The sequence below is a fragment of the Glycine soja genome, chromosome 14 (assembly GCF_004193775.1).
Source record: "Glycine soja cultivar W05 chromosome 14, ASM419377v2, whole genome shotgun sequence".
Taxonomy (NCBI): Eukaryota; Viridiplantae; Streptophyta; class Magnoliopsida; order Fabales; family Fabaceae; genus Glycine; species Glycine soja.
In genome coordinates, this window is record NC_041015.1 from 37,130,010 (window position 1) to 37,151,332 (window position 21,323).

Below are 21,323 nucleotides of genomic sequence, written 5' to 3' on the forward strand. Positions count from 1 at the left end.
GAGGCTTTCTTCTACTTTAATATTTTTGTAAGAATTTTATGGTTTAGGTTTCAGCCACAAAAAATAACAAGACAAAACTCAAAGGAACCTAAACTCAACACAATTCATGGTTCAAAAACAAGAACAAGAAATTTGAACCATAGAAAATCAAATCTAGCTTCTATAGCAAGTTTAATCGGTGGAAACTCTAAAGAATCATGTTAACAACATTTAGCACAAGACATGTGAGGAGATACATGGAGAAAAATGAAGAAACAACAATGGAAGAGAAGGTAAAACTGAAAATCAATGGAGGTTTAAGGAGCACCTACTTGAAGCTCTTGTGCTCTGATTACCACTTGATGGAAGCTTGCTTGTGGGGCTTCTATGGAGGATGGATCTTTGAGCTTCAATGATGTCCTTTAATGGTGATTTTCAACCATGGAGATGCAGCGGAAGACAAAGGAGAAGAGGTGAGAGGAGGCGCCATCCACTAGGGAATAAGCCATGGAAGAAGCAGCTTCACCACCAAGATGAGCCTTGGATAAGAAGCTTGGAAGGATGCTTCAATGGAGGAAAAGAAAGAGGGAGAGAAAGAGAAAGGGGGGAGCACGAAATTGAAGGAATAAAAGAGGAAGAGAAGTGGAACTTTGAAGTATGTCTCACAAGACACTCATTCATCAAAATTGCAACAAGTGTTACACATGTTTCTATTTATAGACTAGGTAGCTTCCTTGAGAAGCTTTCTTGAGAAAACTTCCTTGAGAAGCTTCTTTGAGAAAACTTCCTTGAGAAGTTAGAGCTTAGCTACATACACCCCTCTAATAACTAAGCTCACCTCCTTGAGAAGCTTCCTTGAAAAGATTCCTAAAGAAGCTAGAGCTTAGCTACACACACCTCTCTAATAGCTAATCTCGCCTCCTTGAGATGAGAAGCTAGAACTTAGTTACACACCCCCTATAATAGCTAAGCTCACCCCTATGAAAAAATTCATGAAAATACAAAAAATGTCCATACTACAAAGACTACTCAAAATGCCTCGAAATACAAGGCTAAAACCCTATACTGCTAGAATGGCCAAAATACAAGGCCTAAACGAAGGAAAAAACCTATTCTAATATTTACAAAGATAAGCAGGCTCATACTTAGCCCATGGGCTCGAAATCTACCCTAAGGCTCATGAGAACCCTAGGGTCTTCCCTTGGATCTCTAGCCCAATCTACTTGGAGTCTTCTATCCAATGCCCTTGCGGGCTAGGATTGCATCAGTATATATAGACACGACATTTGTTCACAACGCTTCTTTCTTATGTTTGGCGTTATCATGATTTTTGTTCATTTTATTTTTAGGACGATGTTCCTAAATGATAAACTCTACACGGTTCTGGAATTTCAACAAACACTATTGACAACAACGAAGTAAGCACTAACGTAACAGTTCAAATGACATGTATGCACAAAACAAGAGTCAACAAAACGAAATAAACGTTAGTCCCTCAAGTTATAAAAAATAAAATGATATGTAATAGATAAAAGAGGAAACATAAAAAGAGAATATGGATCTAGGGATCTCCCGGTCATGTGGCTCCGCTCCCTCACAAGAAATCGAGTAAATCTGTCATCTCCACGTCTATGCGAGCCTCATCTGCATCGCCAGGAGCCTCTGCGGGCGCCTCCCCTGCTTGGGCCTCAGGCCAATCTTCGAGTCATGCGACCTCTGCCCTGAACTGATCCGGAGTAGGGCATGGAAAATGAGCGAAACCCTGGCTCTGCAGGCTGAGGCTGAGCTGGTAGAGACAGTCATGGGTCTGCACGTGCGCCCTGTGGTTGGCCGCCTGCTGGTGAACCAAATGCCATAAATACCGCTCCATGTCAAATGACCCAGCTGGATCAGCCTGATGAGGTGGTTGCGGTGCGTCTGGGGCCTACGGGTTGCCACCCTACGCCTGTTTAGGCATGCAATACTTTTCTATGAAAGCCCGGGTGATCGGCGGTCGAATCACCTTACTAGGTGTGACAGGAACCTCGAACGATTGGCAGAGACCTGTGATCAATGTTGGAAAACCCAGGGCCCTGTTAGACTTATCTGGGTCTAGAGGGTGCCTGGTAGGCGGCATACCTGCAAATAAATAAATGGCATCAGCGATCAACTGAGCCACATGGACGCTCATCTGTGTCAGAATGGCATACACCAACTGACACTTCAGCAGAGGGAGGTCGGAATTATGATCGCTGGGTAGGATGTTGCTGAGAAGCAACATCATCCATGTCTGGGTCAAGGTAGTCATATTGGTGCGCATGATCCGCACCCGTCTCCCGGTAGCGGTCCGGGATAAATCCTGACCTGGTATGCATAGCAGCTGAGCAATGGCCTCCTCGTCAAATCCATCGGCCCGGTTCCTTCTCTGATCGTATTCGCACTCCTGGCCCTCCTCCAATACTAGCGGGTATCCCAGGAACTGATTGAGGGCGTCTGCATCGAAAAGAATCCACTGGCCCCTTACCCATGACCGCAGGTCCCGTACGCCCTCCTCTGTAGGCCAAGCATTGGCATAAAACTCGAGAACTATATCTGGATCAAACTTGGCCATGGGAGTGACCAGCGACGTCCAACGCCGACGAGCTATCTCTTCCTGGAAATCTGTGTACTCGTCGTCCTTGAGCTGGACACGTCTTTCCCGAAGGAATGACCATCCTTTGATGGCCTCGAAGCGCTGCTGGTGCTCAGCGCTCCTGAAACGATGGCTATCAAACTCAGGAGCGGCACTAGTCCCTTCGGCCGCGATGTCCTTCCTAGATCTCTTTGAGGAAAGCTTCCTCGAAGCCATTTCCTGTGAAGACAGATAGTTGGAAAGTTAGTCTTCAAGAAAATGCTTACTTTAACACAAAAATGACATGCTAATCTTTCCGATTTAGAACAAACTCGTGCACACATTTAATGTAACACATTTATGAACATGCGTATGTGTAAAATATCCTACTCTTTATGTCAACATACAAGGACATTCAACACATTCTAGTTACCACACATATATATATTTTTTGAAAAGAATACACATTCCTGTGCTCAAGGCATTGTGTCAAAATTACACATATTCATATCCTAAATATTTTGCTATCACAAACTACCTACACACATTTGAAGTATTTAACATACAAATTTTGTTGTTTCACTCACATTTATTTATATGCACATTGGAAAGCTAATTACGTCATGCACATACTTGCATTTGAAAAGGAAATTCCATGCCATCTATATACATTTAAGGGATAATTCCACTTCATATATTCATTTAGGAAGCGTCCTCAGGCCATTTTTGACATGGGTACATTTTCTAAAAGGCTCCTAATGCTACCTATCCTCAAATACGCATATGTTGAAAGGCATTTTTTTTTTGCTACTCATTCACACTTTGCAAGGCATTTTATGCCATATATTCACATATATACACACCATTGAAAGGTATTTTCCATGCTACCTATATTCACACACATATATACATACCATTGAAAGGTATTTTCCATGCTACCTAGATGCAAAGTATCCCTCATGGGGCAGCCAAATTCTAGTAAAACCCTCTCAAGCATGTCCTAATTTTCATGCCTTTCCACTTTCAAAAACTAAATTTAGATTCTTAGACATAAGTCATGTTTCCTTGCATTGAAGCTAAGAGCTTGGGTTCCTAAGCTTAGAATTGCATTTGGGCACCCATTTCGAATCCTCTATGCTGTCCCTATGTATATAAAACAGTCACACAATCCCAATCTTACAAAACCATATTCATATGTCATTGAGGCATTTCACCGAGCACTTGGTGGGCGCATGTTTAGGCATGAATAGCAAGAGAGTGGGGGCAATGTGGCATGCCCCATTGCTTCAGAATACAACATGGGCCTAAGGCCATCCCCTACAACCCCTTAACTCAAACAAATCAAGCATGAAAACAACCCAAAACTGCCCCACAAATTTGACCACATTCTCACAATTTAGAGCACCAAAAGATGAACAAGATGCACCAATGGAAAGCTAAAAAACTCAAGGATTAAATACTTACTTGTTGGAGTGAGTAGGAGTACAAAAAATGAAAGCAAAATGCAACCAAAGGTGGCTTGAGGGAGCAAAAACCGTGAGTCCCGTGAGCTCTCTCTTTTTGAATGAGGGGGGGGGGGGGGAGTTTTTGGGTGTAGAAAACGTTCCCCTCCCTCGCTTTTTATATTTTGGTGCAGGGGTTGCTCGCCCAGGCAAGCTCAGCTCACCCAGGTGAGCTAACCTGCAATTTTTTTTTTAGGGGAAACATAACCATGGCCCTCTACAGGTTGGCGTTCGCTTACTCGAACCCACTTAAGTTAGATCAGGCATCCATTATTTATTTTAAACAAACGATAGTAATAATTACTGTGAATTTAAAGGATACTGGGCTGCCTTGCAGCGACGTTTTCCACTTGTCCAGCGCCGGGAAGGGACGATAATCTATTGGTCGTGACCCTATCCTCTATTTGCATTCGTCCCTAAGTACCTGAAAGTAGGAAACAACAATGCGTGGCAAATCGTGACCGCGACGTCGTCTTACCTTGGTTGATTTCCGCCGTTCACTTTGTCTCGACTTCTGACCGTGGCCCAAGACGATTCTGCCCCTGTTATCACAAAATATGCATGTGTATGCGCATGCATGAATGTTTTCAATGCAATGATCTTCTTAGTGAAAACTGGTTAGGTTCAGTTTTAATTAAGCGTTTGGGGCACCCCATGAACTGAGCGAAAAGGGCTCAGGTTATTACAAACTAACACAAGGTTTTACAACCAAAGTGAGGACTGAAGCCTCAACCCATGTTCTCTTCTTTTAAAGAAACGAGACAATTACAGTGGATGGGAATCCCTGGAGGAAACTAAGAAGAAAAAAAAAACTAAAAAATAAAAAGAACATGCAGCAGTTCCCTCAATTGCCCCAGACTTCAAGAGTAATATCGCTTAACGACATCGGAGTTCACGGGGGAGGGTAGTTCCTCACCATCCATGTTGGTGAGCACCAGAGCCCCCCCCAGAAAAATCCCTTTTCACAACGAAAGGTCCTTCGTAATTCGGGACCCACTTCCCTCGATTATCTTTAATAGTGTGGGATATCTTTTTCAGCACAAGGTCCCCCTCGTTGAACTTGCGTGGGCGTACCTTCTTGTTGAATGCGTTCTTTATCCTTTGTTGATACAGGCGCCCATGGCTCATGGCCGTCAAACGCTTACCTTCAATAAGGTTGAGTTGGCCGTAGCGTGTTTGAGCCCACTCCGACTCTTCTAGGCCTGATTCCGCTAGTATCTTTTGGGAAGGGACCTCTACCTCAAATGGGAGTACCGCTTCCATCCCATAAACCAAGGAATACGGCATTGCCCAAGTAGAAGTTCGTACTGAGGTTCTATATCCGTGCAGGGCGAAAGGCAACATCTCATGCCAATCTTTGTATGACACCGTCATCTTCTGAATAATCTTCTTAATATTTTTATTTGCAGCCTCTACAGCCCCATTCATCTTTGGCCGATAAGGGGTGGAGTTATGATTCTGGATTTTGAAATCCCCGCACATTTCCTGCATCATTTTGTTGTTCAGATTGGTGCCATTGTCAGTAATGATCTTCCTAGGGAGTCCGTATCGACAAATCAGTTCCTTCTTTATGAATCTGACCACCACACTCCTCATGACATTGGTATAAGAAGCCGCTTCGACCCATTTGGTGAAGTAATCTATTGCCACAAGAATGAAGCGATGACCATTCGAAGCTTTGGGTTCGATGGCCCCAATGACATCTATCCCCCACATGGAAAAAGGCCAAGGGGCGGACATGACATTCAGAGGATGTGGCGAAATATTGACATTGTCCGCGTATGCTTGACATTTATGACATTTCTTTACATGGGCGCAACAATCACTTTCTATAGTGAGCCAGTAATAACCGGCTCTAAGGATCTTCCTGGCCATAGCATGCCCATTGGCATGTGTCCCAAATGAACCCCCGTGGATTTCCTCAATCATGTAGTTCGCCTCTTTGGCATCTACGCATCGTAGGAGGGTCATGTCATGGTTTCGTTTGTACAGGATGGTACCACTCACAAAGAAACCAGTAGCCAATCTCCTTAACGTTCTTTTGTCATTGTCGGAAATCCCTGGTGGATATTCTTTGTTCTCAACATATTGTTTGATGTCGAAATACCATGGTTTCCCATCTCGCTCTTCCTCTATCGCACAACAATGTGCCGGCTTGCCCCGAGATCTGAATTCAATGTACGATAGATCCCTGTGTGGGGCAAGTTGAAACATGGATGCCAAGGTGGCCAATGCATCGGCCATTTGGTTCTCTTCCCGAGGCATATGGTGGAAAGAAATGTCGTCAAAGAATTCGGCTAACTTCAAGATATGAGTTTGACAGAGTATCAACTTCGGATCCCTAGTTTCCCATTCTCCTCTTAACTGGCGTATTACCATACACTTTGAGTAGCTTTACGTCAAAATCAATGGCCGCTTGAATCCCAAGGGCGCACGCTTCATATTCGGCCATATTGTTTGTACAATCGAAACCTAGCCTGGCCGTGAAAGGAATACACTGATCATCCGGGGATACAAGGACTGCCCCTACTCCATGGCCCAAAGCATTAGATGCCCCATCGAAGCAAACAATCCATTTGTCTATGTCCTCGTGCGTCCGCTTCTCTTCGAGTAGGGCTATGGTGTCTTCATCCAGGAACTCAGGGTGCATCGGCCGATAATCTTGGAGGGGTTGTTGGGCTAAATAATCTGCCAAGGCGCTTCCCTTTATCGCCTTTTGGGTGACGTACACAATATCGAATTCAGATAGTAGTACCTGCCACCTAGCGATTTGTCCCGTGAAGGCCGGTTTCTCAAAGATGTATTTCACGGGATCCATTTTGGAAATAAGCCACGTGGTATGACTGAGCATGTACTGCCTAAGACGATGTGATGCCCATAACAGGGCGCAGCACGTCCTTTCCAGCATTGAGTAATTCATCTCACATGCGGTAAACTTCTTGCTTAGATAGTAAATGGCTTGTTCCTTTTTCCCAGAGTCATCGTGCTGACCCAACACGCACCCCATAGACTCGTCTAACACAGTCATGCACAGGAAAAGAGGTCTTCCTATTACAGGTGGCATGAGCACCAAGGGTTTTGCGAGGCTCTGTTTGATCTTCTCGAAGGCCTTTTGGCAATCGCCGTTCCATAGGACCGCCTGGTTCTTACGCAACAACTTGAAGATGGGCTCACATGTAGGGGTGAGTTGTGAGATAAATCTCGCGATGTAATTCAACCTGCCCAAGAAACCTCGAACCTGCTTCTCCGTGTGTGGCTCTGGCATTTCAAGAATGGCCTTCACTTTCTCGGGATCTATCTCTATCCCTTTCTGGCTCATGATAAATCCCAACAACTTCCCCGATTTTACCCCGAAGGTGCACTTGGTTGGGTTTAGTTTCAGTTGGTATTTCTGCAGCCTTCCAAACAGCTTACGCAGATTGACGAGGTGTTCGTCCTCAGTCCAAGATTTGGCAATCATGTCATCTACATAGACCTCTATCTCTTTATGCATCATGTCATGGAACAACGCTACCATGGCACGCTGATAGGTTGCCCCAGCATTTTTCAGCCCGAAGGCCATCACTTTGTAGCAGAACATTCCCCATAGGGTGACGAAAGTAGTCTTCTCCACGTCTTCGGGTGCCATCTTTATCTGATTATACCCTGAGAAACCATCCATAAAAGAGAAAAGAGCAAACTTGGTTGTATTATCTACTAGTATATCAATGTGTGGCAGGGGAAAATTGTCTTTAGGACTGGCTCAGTTTAAGTCCCGGTAGTCTACGCACATTCGCACTTTGCCATCCTATTTTGGGATCGGGACAATGTTGGCTACCCACTCCGGTTACCGAGCTACAGCTAAGAAACCCGCAACGAACTGCTTTCTCACTTCTTCTTTGATTTTTAAAGACATTTTGGGTCTCATCCTTCATAGCTTTTGCTTAACCGGGGAAGACCCAGGATTCAATGGCAACCTATGCTGCACAATGTCGAGGTCCAGACCTGGCATGTCTTGGTACGACCACGCAAAGATGTCTTGATATTCTTCAAGAAGGGTTATCAAGCCTTGGCGGATAGGTGCGGTCATACCGGTTCCTACTTTCACTTCTTTCTTTCCCTCCCTGGTCCCTAAGTTTATCAGTTCGGTTTCCTCTTGGCGAGGCTTCATTTCGTGCTCTTCCTGAGCGATCAACCTGTCCAACTCTGGTGAAAGGACACCCTCTTCCTCTTCTTCATTTATTGTTTGGCTTACTTCTCGGTCAAAATCGATTATCAAACCCTTATTGTTAGGATCCTCAAAGAATCGACCCTCATATCTATACCAATCAAGACAAAAGAAACAAAAACATGCAAAATGATATGAGAAAAGGTGGAACTGTAAGAACAGATGAAACAAGATCTCTTTATTATTTAATAAGGTAGGTTTCACAAAACGAAAGAGAAAGGAATCTATAGCCTCTAATTACATTGAATCAGCGGTATAGACCTCTGACTGGCTTATCATGCGCCAGTTCCCCACTTGGGAATCGGGATGGCATGGTCGCACGAAACATGGCGGGTCTTGTGGAGACTCCTCTCCTATTGCCACCACCTCTTCCTCGAACATTATCCCGGCATTGGTGAAACACTGGCTAACATGGCCGGGCCATGCCCTATCTGCCCGGAGTCTGGACGGTGAATTCCTCCTTCCCGGCATCCCGAGTTCATACCTCTACCCATATTTGTACGGGTTTCCCCTAATGTCGACCACATCGGCATTCCCGAGGCCGTCCTTGCCCAGACCCATTCCGGGCTCATAACCGTGCTTGAGCATCACCCGTGCCACCATTATGGCCGCATTAGAGAGAGAAGGTAGCAACGGACTCGTTTCCACAGAGGCACAACTCACCACCTCGAAGGATTGGAAAGCTGTTTCTAATGATTCTTCCGCTGCTTCTACATATGGTGCGGAGGAGGGGCAGCTCACCAACATATCCTCTTCGCCTGACACTATCACCAAAAGTCCACCAATCACGAATTTCAATTTCTGGTGAAGCGTCGAAGGGACCACTTCTAGCGCATGAATCCAGGGTCTCCCCAAGAGGCAGCTGTAGGCGAGATTTATGTCCATCACTTGAAAAACCACATTGCAAGTGTGGGGGCCTATCTGAATGGGGATGTCGATTTCCCCCATCACTTCCCGCCGACTACCGTTAAAGGCTCGTACCACCATCGAACTTGGTTTTAGACATGACACATTAAAAGGTGGTCTTTGGCATCACATTTAAACTTGAACCATTGTCGATGAATACCTTAGCGACGACATGGTCCATGCATCTGACAGACACATGTAGAGCCTTGTTGTGCCCTCTCTCCTCAACGGGAATCTCTTCTTCTGCAAACGCGATATAGTTATTGGTAGTTATATGATTAACAATGCCTTCAAAACCCTCAACTGAGATGTCGTGTGCTACGTGGGCTTCGTTGAGGACCTTTACCAGTAGTGCACGATGAGGCTCAGAGTTTATGAGCAGTTCGAGCAAAGAGATCCTTGCCGGAGTTTTATTCAGTTGCTCAACTACTTTAAACTCGCTTTGTTGGATGAGACGAAGGAACTCATGAGCCTCTTCCAAAGTCACCGCTTTTCCTTGAAGACCTTCTTTCTTTTCAGCTCCTTTTACCATCGGAGGATCCACTTCTTTTGAGGGGGTGGCCTCGTCTATGGGCTCTTGGGTCATGGGTGCTTTCCCCTTAGAGGGCAATTCTACCGAGTGAGGAAGAGCGAACACCCGGCCACTGCGGGTTACGCCACTAAGGCCGGTGATGTTGGTCACCTTGGCTGACAAGGAGTCAACTTCGGTTGCAACTCTTTCTCCAAAAGCGGGAGAGGTATACTTCCACGGAACGACTTTATTGCTTTGATATTCAAACAGCGTTGGCTTGGGCGCTGTCGGGGGTTACATGGGCCTGGAGTCGGTCACATTCCTAGTGAAACATATTACTAGGGCTTTGGGGGTTGGGGGAACCTTCTTTTCTTTTGACTGCATGCAAATCTGTGGTTCTTCCCTACCTCCCTTGGACACTTCGAGCTGCCCCCAGTCCATGAGCCGTTGAAGTAACTCTTCCACCGCGGGATAGGTTTCTATGTCGTGTGATTCCCCGAGATGAAACAAACATTCGTCCCTTTCATCTCCGCCACGAGAGACCATGCATGCCGCTTGCAGCGACTGGTAGATGAAACGTCAAGATGTAGCTACATCTTCTAATCTCTTTGCCCCTGACAGCCCATCCTTTTCGATGGCATTTACGCTAGCCCCTCCATGACTGGCTAGTGGATTGGTTTTAACGTTGGGGCCCTCCTCTTGGAATGATAGCCAACCGACATTTATTAGGTGTTGCACCTTATACTTGAACGACAGATAGGAGTCAATGTTGTGTCCGGGGGCTCCACTATGGTATGCACACTTGGCATTCGAGTTGTACCACTTGGGGTATGGTGGCTGGAAGACCTTCCCGGGTATGGCCACCACCAAATGATTTTCCAATAATGAGGGCCACAACTCGGAGTATGCCATGGGAATAGGAGAGAAATCATCCTTCGGGGGGCGCCGTTCATTGTTATAGCTCGCACCAGGAGTTGTATTATTGGCTGGCCGGGGAGTGGCTGGAGCTGTGTGTTGGGCAGGCATTTTTTCTATTGCGGGAGGCCCTTCCACTTGAGTTGGGAGGGAACTTCCGGCTCGGATCGAAAAGTTCGGATGGTTGTGCTGGTATGAGTTTTGGGCATTTTGGGGCGCTTTCATCCATGTTGGGGCGGTGGTGACCGCGTGGGTATCTCCTTCCTTTTTCCGCGTGCCCACCACTGGGGCTCTTCTATTGTTGTTGGGGGCAACGTTGGAGGCATATTCAAACTTGCCTTTTCTCAGTCTGGACTCGATTCTTTCTCCGGCGAAGACGAGGTCTGCAAAGTTAGCTGGCATGTATCCTATCAGCTTCTCATAGTAGAACGTATGCAACGTATCTACCATAATTGTGATCATCTCCCTCTCAGTCATGGGCGGGACGACTTGGGCTGCTAGGTCTCTCCACCTTTGGGCAGATTCTTTAATGGACTCATGTTCTCGCTTGGTCATGCTCTGAAGCTGGTTCCGATCAGGAGCCATATCCATGTTGTATTGGTACTGCCTAATGAAGGCAGTTGCCAAGTCTTTCCATGACCGGATCTGAGAAGCTTCCAGATTGGTATACCATGCCACTACTGCTCCGGCTAAGCTGTCCTGAAAGAAATGCATCAACAGCTTTTCGTCCGTAGAATATGCCCCCATCCTTCGACAATACATCCGAAGATGACCTTTCGAACATGTCGTCCCTTTGTATTTATCAAAATTTGGTACTTTAAACTTGGGAGGGATGACAATGTCAGGTACCAGACATAGATCCGCTAAATCCGAGAACGGGTAGTTGCCGAGGCCTTCTACCGTTCTCCGCCTCTCTTCAAGTAAATCAATCTTTCCCTTATCTTTTGCAAAGGGAACGAATTCTTTAACGGGTGCGGGTGGAGATGGGACATGGCGGACTATGTTTGGTTGGGGCAATTCATGGGGGGCCGGATCCTTGAGGGGAAGTAGAGGGCCTAGATGGGCATCTCCTTTATCATCTTCTTGCAGAGGATAGTCGGCATAAGGAGGGAGTTGCCCCTCGAAGGTAGGGGCTTGGCTCAAATCGTCTGGAGTGGTACGGGGGGTGAAGTCCGGAGGCAAACCATAAGGGTAGGCTTGAGGACCATACCTCCGACCGAAAACCATCGTGTTTCTGTCTCGACCCAAGTTTATTGCGGGCTGTAGCACCGGTTCCGCTTCCCTAGCCGTATTGGAAGCGGCCGCCATAGCATTATCTTCTATAGTTTTCTAAAGCTTTAGCATGGCCTCCGTGATAGAAGCCATTTGATCTTTTAAAGCCGATAGGTCGGCCTTCATCTGTTCTTGCACTCCCTCTTCATTATCCATCTTTCTGGATCGAGTGTTATAGGGGTGCCTTTGCGCTTTTTTAGTTATGGTGAGTTCCCTAAAGAAACAAACAATGGTGAGTATGTCACCAAAACATGAATATGCTAATGAATGATCAGAGCACTTGGATCCACCTCAAGGCCTTTTTTAGATAACGTGATGAGTTTCAGAACTTCTCTTTTTATAAAATGGAACAAAGGTTTTATCTAGCCAAAATCAAACAAAAAGTGTTACAACAGAACCTAACGGTTTCTAATTATATGGGCCATCAAATCTATCATGTGTTGACAATAATTGATTAGCCCGTGAATTTCCTCGGGGGCTGAACACACTTCAGCGATGGCCTTTGCTTTGGCTAGTAGTCGCGGGAGGTCTTGACTTCCATTTAAGGTCAAGGCGAACCTATCCATCCACATGGTCGCTTCTTGATGCAATGCATCAATCACCCTCCCTCTTGCTTCCTTCTCGGCGTACGCTTGTGCGAAGTCCTCTACTAGTTTTTGTTCATGGGTAAAAGACTGGCTTAACTCTTCTTTGTACTGCTCCATTATAGCTAGCATGCTTCGCTCCGTGGCTTCTAAGTGTTGGGCCAAACCCCTCTTGGATATTGAGCAGGCAGCTAACTCTTCCTTTAAGATCATGCCGTGTACCCGTGACTGGTCTCTTTCCTCTCTCCGGAGCTTGAGCTCATTGTTGCTACCCCACAAAGCTCCTTGGAATTTGTCTCGGCCATGCTCTTCCTTGCGGGCCCTCTTGGTTTCTTGTTCAAGGGCTCTTGCAGTAGCCGCGTTTTCCTCTCGTAACTCGGTACACTCTTTCCGGATGTTTGTAGCGGCTGACTTGAATTTTTCTTTGGCGAGTCTTGCCTTCCCTAGCTCTAATTTTAGAGCTTGGACTTCTTCATCCTTTTCCGGAGCTTCGAAGTTCTCCTCGTTGATAACTTTCAACTTGGAGAGCCAATCTAACCCTCGCGTATGAACTCTTAGCCATTCATGATAACCACCGATGATGCCATTACGGATGCCCCTAAGTTATTTATCTTTCCTCAACGGACTTTTCCACACCTTGTGGACTCTTTGTAGAACCTTGAGACTTTGCGCGCCGAAATCTCTCACAAGGAAAGGCGAGAGGCTCTCTTCCATTGGTGCTCCCCTCATGGGGTACCCTAGCTGTCTTATGGCAAGTGCGGGATTATAGTTAATACAACCCCTCCTCCCTATCAACGGAACGTTTGGGTAGTCCCCACATGAGATAAGAACTCCCTCCTTTCCTTCCTTCCATCGAGGAAACCAGTTGATTGTGCTGCCTCCTATCCCAGCCAAGTATTGGTCCCAATCGACTCTTCTCTTTTAGACGCACGAGCGATAACTTTGAAGCGGACACGGGTGTCTTATGTCTTGTTGGAATAGGTGCAAAACCAACCACACACAAAGAGCGGGTAAGCAGCAGACGATCCGCACGCTGTTCTTCTCGCACCTTTGGTCAAATGTATCAAATAAGTCTGCCAAGATAGCCACCACTGGGGTCTCCTTGCTATGGTGATATGCAAGGAAAGCATCAATTGCGGCTAGGTCCACCAAACCGTCCATGTTCGGAAAGAGGACAACCCCAAAGATTAGCAAAGCTAGTATATCCGCAAACGGGACCGACTCTTCTTGACTTGCCATATCCCTTGCCTTGCCTTCCTAGTATTTCCGCGGTAGGCCCACTACGCCGTTTCGAGTTTTCTTCATACGATCCAACTCTCTCGCCGAATCTCCGACCACAGCTGCAATCTTGCTCAAGGAGGGAAGAAACCCGGAGAAAAGATATGGTTTTCTTCCCCCAAGAGGGCATCCTAATATCTCCTCAAATTCTTCAACAGTTGGTACTATTTGGAAGTCTCCAAACGTGAAGCATCTCAACGGCTGGTCATAGTATTGGGCGAGGGATACAACAACTTCCGTAAATACCTCCGCTGCGGTCAAATCTAAAATCTTTCCGTACACTTTGCGTAAGGCTTGCCTTTGGAGGAGTCCCATCAACCATCCCAACTCCTTAAGGCTGGTGACATCTAGGCCCTTAATCTTGACTTGATAAAATCTTTTTCCGTTTTGATTTGTCCCCATCATTTACCTAAAAAAAGGGTGGATCAAGACTCTGATATGAATGATGCAATGCGCATGCATTAAATGGAAAGAAAACAAAACAAGGGGTAATTTACATATACGAGACCAAAAAGATCCATCTTTTTAATACTACGTTCTAGGCATTATGGCGCCTCAACGTATGTATTAAAAAGTAACGTATTACTCTAGAGAAACAAAATATCACTAGCAAAACTATAATTTATGTTCTATTCGCAGAAGAATGCATGAGAACAAATGGCACGGAGCGTGTTTGCTCTATGCCCCTATTTGGGAACCTATAGGATAATATCTAGGGGTCTCTAATAACTACTCCCAACGATTCATAACTCACATGGCTGTTTCTAGAGGTATCATCACTTAAGATAATAATATTGAGGCGGTATGGAATACCAGCGACAACATATTATAAAGAGAGAAAGCTCTAGACGAGGTTTCACTATTATCAAGCAAGTCGGAGACCTAGCATGATCATAGATTCACCTCCACTCCTTAGATTCCCATGAACCCGGGTATAGGGCCCCTTTTTTACTCAAACCCGTGGGGGCTTAGAATGCAGTGTGAAAATGTGGAGAAGACAGCAGTTATTACATTTACACAGTTCAACAAAACGCACACACAAAGTTTCACAATTCCACAATTCCCTAAAATAGGCCTAACTCACAAAAAATAGTCCTCAGTAGAGTCGCCAACTGTTGCAACCTACCCTTTTGCGGGCGAGCGAGGCGAGGCTCACGGGTGCGTTTTCCAAAGGAGGAAAACGCGCGGAGTCCCCACCAATGTTTATTTGTGGAAAACATCGGAAAAACTTGAAGGAAACCGGTCATAAAGAATATTCCAAGTTCGGGAGTTGTATTTACGTTTGAGGAAGGTATTAGCACCTCTCACGTTTGTCTCAAAGGACAACAGCCTCATTTTTAAAATTGTGTGAAATTGTGTTACCCTAACATTTATTTGTTTTTTATTTTTGAGGTCGACCAAAGCGGGGCTCTTGCTCCTACGTACCCTCCATCGAAGAGGAAATCAGACCTACGTAGTTCTTTCTTAAGGGTGAATCAAGCGATTATTTTTACTTGGAAGGTGATCATTTTAAGGCGTCGGACCTTAAAAATGATCCATATACTTGGTAAGAAAAACTGTGATATTGAACTTTCAAATCCTTTTTAGTGATTTGTTGCAGACGAGCTTGACTTTGTGAGTTGATTTTAGCCTTAGTTTCACTTTAGTTATTAGTCAATTCAATTAAGAAAGAGAAATCCCAAAGAGAAATGTCCAATTGATTTTTTCGTTTTATTTTACTAAAAGATATTTTTTTATTATTATATTATTATTTTACCCTTTTTTGATTTCCAATGTGGTTACGGAACGACCAAACGGTCGGATTTCATTTTAACAGAAGTTAACGGATATTACCAATCAAATGATCGGTGGAAATTTATTTTATTTTTTGATTAGGCGAGAAAATGACTTAAGTAAATGACTGAAGCACGTCAAAAGGGGGTACGAAAAGTAAATGAAACGAGAATAAAAGTACACGAAACAAATGGGGACCACCACGGGTACATAGAATGAATTGAAAAGTTCGATTTGGGGTACTTACCGGTTGAAGACCGAAGAACAATGAAGAACGAACGATGAATGACGAAGAACGGTCGAAAATCTTCACGAAATCACCCACGGAAACATTACGGAAGCGCCTCGGCTTGGATTTTCTTCACAGAAACAATTTTCCTCAGCAATTTCAAGTGACTATGAAGTGCCAAGAAGGCTGAACCCTTTCCTTCTTCACTCCCCCCTATTTATAGCAAAATAGGGGAGGAGCTTGCCACCCAGCTTGCCCAGGCGAGCTAGGTTGCTTCCTCCAGAAGCAACCGCCTTCTGGAGGAAGAATCTGGAAGGCCCAAGTGGGCCTAGTTACTGTTTGCACCCCTTTTTTTACTAATACACCCCCTTTGCTTTTTTTGGTGATTCTTTTTTCGTAACGTTATGAAACTTTACGAATTTCGTAACGATACTTGTTTTCTTTTCGTAAGGTTACGGAACCTTACAGATCATATAATTACTCCCTTTTTTAGCTTTCGAAGAGTTACGGAAACTCATGGATTGCATAACGATACTTCCTTTTGATTTCCGGCACGTTACGGAATCTCACGGATTGCGTAACAACGCTTCCTTTTGATTTTCGGCACATCTCGGGACTTCACAAATTGTGCAACAAAGGGTGCTAAGTACCTCAAAGCGGTCAACCAAAGGTTGTATGCCATCAAGCAATAGTCCCCAGACGAAATTAGAGGAAGCAAGCGAGTTTCTACGCATTATTCAGCAGAGCGAGTTCAAGGTCATTGAGCAGCTCAACAAAACCCCGGCCAGGGTCTCTCTTTTGGAATTACTCATGAGCTCTGAGCCTCATCGAGCTTTGCTAGTAAAGGTCTTGAACGAAGCTCATGTGGCCCAAGATATCTCTATAGAAGGCAATCACTACGCATGGCTCCAAACTCGTGGGTGGAGGATGCATGAACGAAAACACAATTCATGGGGCTCCGAAAAAAGGTAGAGAATGGAAAATTGCACTAAGCAATCACTATGCATGGCTCCAAACTCGTGGGTGGAGGATGCATGAACGAAAACGCAATTCATGATGCTCCGAAAAAGGTAGAGAATGGAGAATTGCACTAAGCAATCACTACGCATGGCTCCAACATCGTGGGTGGAGGATGCATGAACGAAAACGCAATTCTTGGGGCTCCGAAAAGGGGTAGAGAATGGAGAATTGCACTAAGAAATCACTACGCATGGCTCCAAACTCGTGGGTGGAGGATGCATGAACGAAAACGCAATTCATGGGGCTCCGAAAAAAGGTATAGAATGGAGAATTGCACTAAGTAATCACTACGCATGGCTCCAAACTCGTGGGTGGAGGATGCATGAACGAAAACATAATTCATGGGGCTCCGAAAAAAGGAAGAGAATGGAGAATTGCACTAAGCAATCACTACGCATGGCTCCAAACTCGTGGGTGGAGGATGCATGAACGAAAACGCAATTCATGATTCTCCGAAAAAAGGTAGTGAATGGAAAATTGCACTAAGCAATCACTACGCATGGCTCCAACTTCGTGGGTGGAGGATGCATGAACAAAAACGCAATTCTTGGGGCTCCGAAAAGGGGTAGAGAATGGAGAATTGCACTAAGAAATCACTACGAATGGCTCCAAACTCGTGGGTGGAGGATGCATGAACAAAAACGCAATTCATGGGGCTCCGAAAAAAGGTAGAGAATGGAGAATTGCACTAAGTAATCACTACGCATGGCTCCAAACTCGTGGGTGGAGGATGCAAGAACAAAAACATAATTCATGGGGCTCCGAAAAAAGGTAGAGAATGGAGAATTGCACTAAGCAATCACTACGCATGGCTCCAAACTCGTGGGTGGAGGATGCATGAACGAAAACATAATTCATGGGGCTCCGAAAAAAGGTAGAGAATGGAGAATTGCACTAAGCAATCACTACGCATGCCTCCAAAATCGTGGGTGGAGGATGCATGAACGAAAACACAATTCATGGGGCTCCGAAAAAAGGTAGAGAATGCAGAATTGCACTAAGTAATCACTACGCATGGCTCCAAACTCGTGGGTGGAGGATGCATGAACGAAAACATAATTCATGGGGCTCCGAAAAAAGATTGAGAATGGAGAATTGCACAAAGCAATCACTACACATGGCTCCAAACTCGTGGGTGGAGGATGCATGAACGAAAACGCAATTCTTGGGGCTCCTAAAAGGGGTAGATAATGGAGAATTGCACTAAGAAATCACTATGCATGGCTCCAAACTCGTGGGTGGAGGATGCATGAATGAAAACGCAATTCATGGGGCTCCGAAAAAAGATAGAGAATGGAGAATTGCACTAAGCAATCACTACGCATGGCTCCAAACTCGTGGGTGGAGAATGCATGAACGAAAACACAATTCATGGGGCTCCGGAAAAAGGTTGAGAATGGAGAATTGCACTAAACAATCACTACGCATGGCTCCAAACTCGTGTGTGGAGGATGCATGAACGAAAACGCAATTCATGGGGCTCCGAAAAAAAGGTAGAGAATGGAGAATTGCACTAAGCAATCACTACGCATGGCTCCAAACTCGTGGGTGGAGGATGCATGAATGAGAACGCAATTCATGGGGCTCCGAAAAAAGGTAGAGAATGGAGAATTGGACTAAGCAATCACTATGCATGGCTCCAAACTCGTGGGTGGAGGATGCATAAACAAAAACGCAATTCATGGGGCTCCGAAAAAAGGTAGAGAATGGAGAATTGCACTAAGCAATCACTACGCATGGCTCCAAACTCGTGGGTGGAGGATGCATGAATGAGAACGCAATTCATGGGGCTCCGAAAAAAGGTAGAGAATGGAGAATTGCACTAAGCAATCACTATGCATGGCTCCAAACTCGTGGGTGGAGGATGCATGAATGAGAACGCAATTCATGGGGCTCCGAAAAGGGGTAGAGAATGGAGAATTGCACTAAGCAATCACTACGCATGGCTCCAAACTCGTGGGGGGAGGATGCATGAACGAAAACGCAATTCATGGGGCTCCAAAAAAAGGTAGAGACTGGAGAATTGCAATAAGCAATCACTACGCATGGCTCCAAACTCGTGGGTGGAGGATGCATGAATGAGAACGCAATTCATGGGGCTCCGAAAAGGGGTAGAGAATGGAGAATTGCATTAAGCAATCACTACGCATGGCTCCAAACTCGTGCGTGGAGGATGCATGAACGAAAACGCAATTCATGATGCTCCGAAAAAAGGTAGAGAATGGAGAATTGCACTAAGCAATCACTACGCATGGCTCCAAACTCGTGGGTGGAGGATGCATGAATGAGAACGCAATTCATGGGGCTCCGAAAAAAGGTAGAGAATGGAGAATTGCACTAAGCAATCACTATGCATGGCTCCAAACTCGTGGGTGGAGGATGCATGAATGAGAACGCAATTCATGGGGCTCCGAAAAGGGGTAGAGAATGGAGAATTGCACTAAGCAATCACTACGCATGGCTCCAAACTCGTGGGGGGAGGATGCATGAACGAAAACGCAATTCATGGGGCTCCAAAAAAAGGTAGATACTGGAGAATTGCAATAAGCAATCACTACGCATGGCTCCAAACTCGTGGGTGGAGGATGCATGAATGAGAACGCAATTCATGGGGCTCCGAAAAGGGGTAGAGAATGGAGAATTGCACTAAGCAATCACTACGCATGGCTCCAAACTCGTTGGTGGAGGATGCATGAACGAAAACACAATTCATGGGGCTCCAAAAAAAGGTTGAGAATGGAGAATTGCACTAAACAATCACTACGCATGGCTCCAAACTCGTGTGTGGAGGATCCATGAACGAAAACGCAATTCATGGGGCTCCGAAAAAAAGGTACAGAATGGAGAATTGCACTAAGCAATCACTACGCATGGCTCCAAACTCGTGGGGGGAGGATGCATGAACGAAAACGCAATTCATGGGGCTCCGAAAAAAGGTAGAGAATGGAGAATTGCACTAAGCAATCACTACGCATGGCTCCAAACTCGTGGGGGGAGGATGCATGAACGAAAACGCAATTCATGGGGCTCCGAAAAAAGGTAGAGAATGGAGAATTGCACAAAGCAATCACTACGCATGGCTCCAAACTCGTGGGGGGAGGATGCATGAACGAAAACGCAATTCATGGGGCTCCAAAAAAAGGTAGAGACTGGAGAATTGCAATAAGCAATCACTACGCATGGCTCCAAACTCGTGGGTGGAGGATGCATGAATGAGAACGCCATTCATGGGGCTCCGAAAAGGGGTAGAGAATGGAGAATTGCACTAAGCAATCACTACGCATGGCTCCAAACTCGTGGGTGGAGGATGCATGAACGAAAACGCAATTCATGATGCTCCGAAAAAAGGTAGAGAATGGAGAATTGCACTAAGCAATCACTACGCATGGCTCCAAACTCGTGGGTGGAGGATGCATGAATGAGAACGCAATTCATGGGGCTCCGAAAAAAGGTAGAGAATGGAGAATTGCACTAAGCAATCACTATGCATGGCTCCAAACTCGTGGGTGGAGGATGCATGAATGAGAACGCAATTCATGGGGCTCCGAAAAGGGGTAGAGAATGAAGAATTGCACTAAGCAATCACTACGCATGGCTCCAAACTCGTGGGGGGAGGATGCATGAACGAAAACGCAATTCATGGGGCTCCAAAAAAAGGTAGATACTGGAGAATTGCAATAAGCAATCACTACGCATGGCTCCAAACTCGTGGGTGGAGGATGCATGAATGAGAACGCAATTCATGGGGCTCCGAAAAGGGGTAGAGAATGGAGAATTGCACTAAGCAATCACTACGCATGGCTCCAAACTCGTTGGTGGAGGATGCATGAACGAAAACACAATTCATGGGGCTCCAAAAAAAGGTTGAGAATGGAGAATTGCACTAAACAATCACTACGCATGGCTCCAAACTCGTGTGTGGAGGATGCATGAACGAAAACGCAATTCATGGGGCTCCGAAAAAAAGGTACAGAATGGAGAATTGCACTAAGCAATCACTACGCATGGCTCCAAACTCGTGGGGGAGGATGCATGAACGAAAACGCAATTCATGGGGCTCCGAAAAAAGGTAGAGAATGGAGAATTGCACTAAGCAATCACTACGCATGGCTCCAAACTCGTGGGGGGAGGATGCATGAACGAAAACGCAATTCATGGGGCTCCGAAAAAAGGTAGAGAATGGAGAATTGCACTAAGCAATCACTACGCATGGCTCCAAACTCGTGGGGGGAGGATGCATGAACGAAAACGCAATTCATGGGGCTCCAAAAAAAGGTAGAGACTGGAGAATTGCAATAAGCAATCACTACGCATGGCTCCAAACTCGTGGGTGGAGGATGCATGAACGAAAACGCAATTCTTGGGGCTCCGAAAAGGGGTAGAGAATGGAGAATTGCACTAAGCAATCACTACGCATGGCTCCAAACTCGTGGGGGGAGGATGCATGAACGAAAACGCAATTCATGGGGCTCCGAAAAAAGGTAGAGAATGGAGAATTGCACTAACCAATCACTACGCATGGCTCCAAACTCGTGGGGGGAGGATGCATGAACGAAA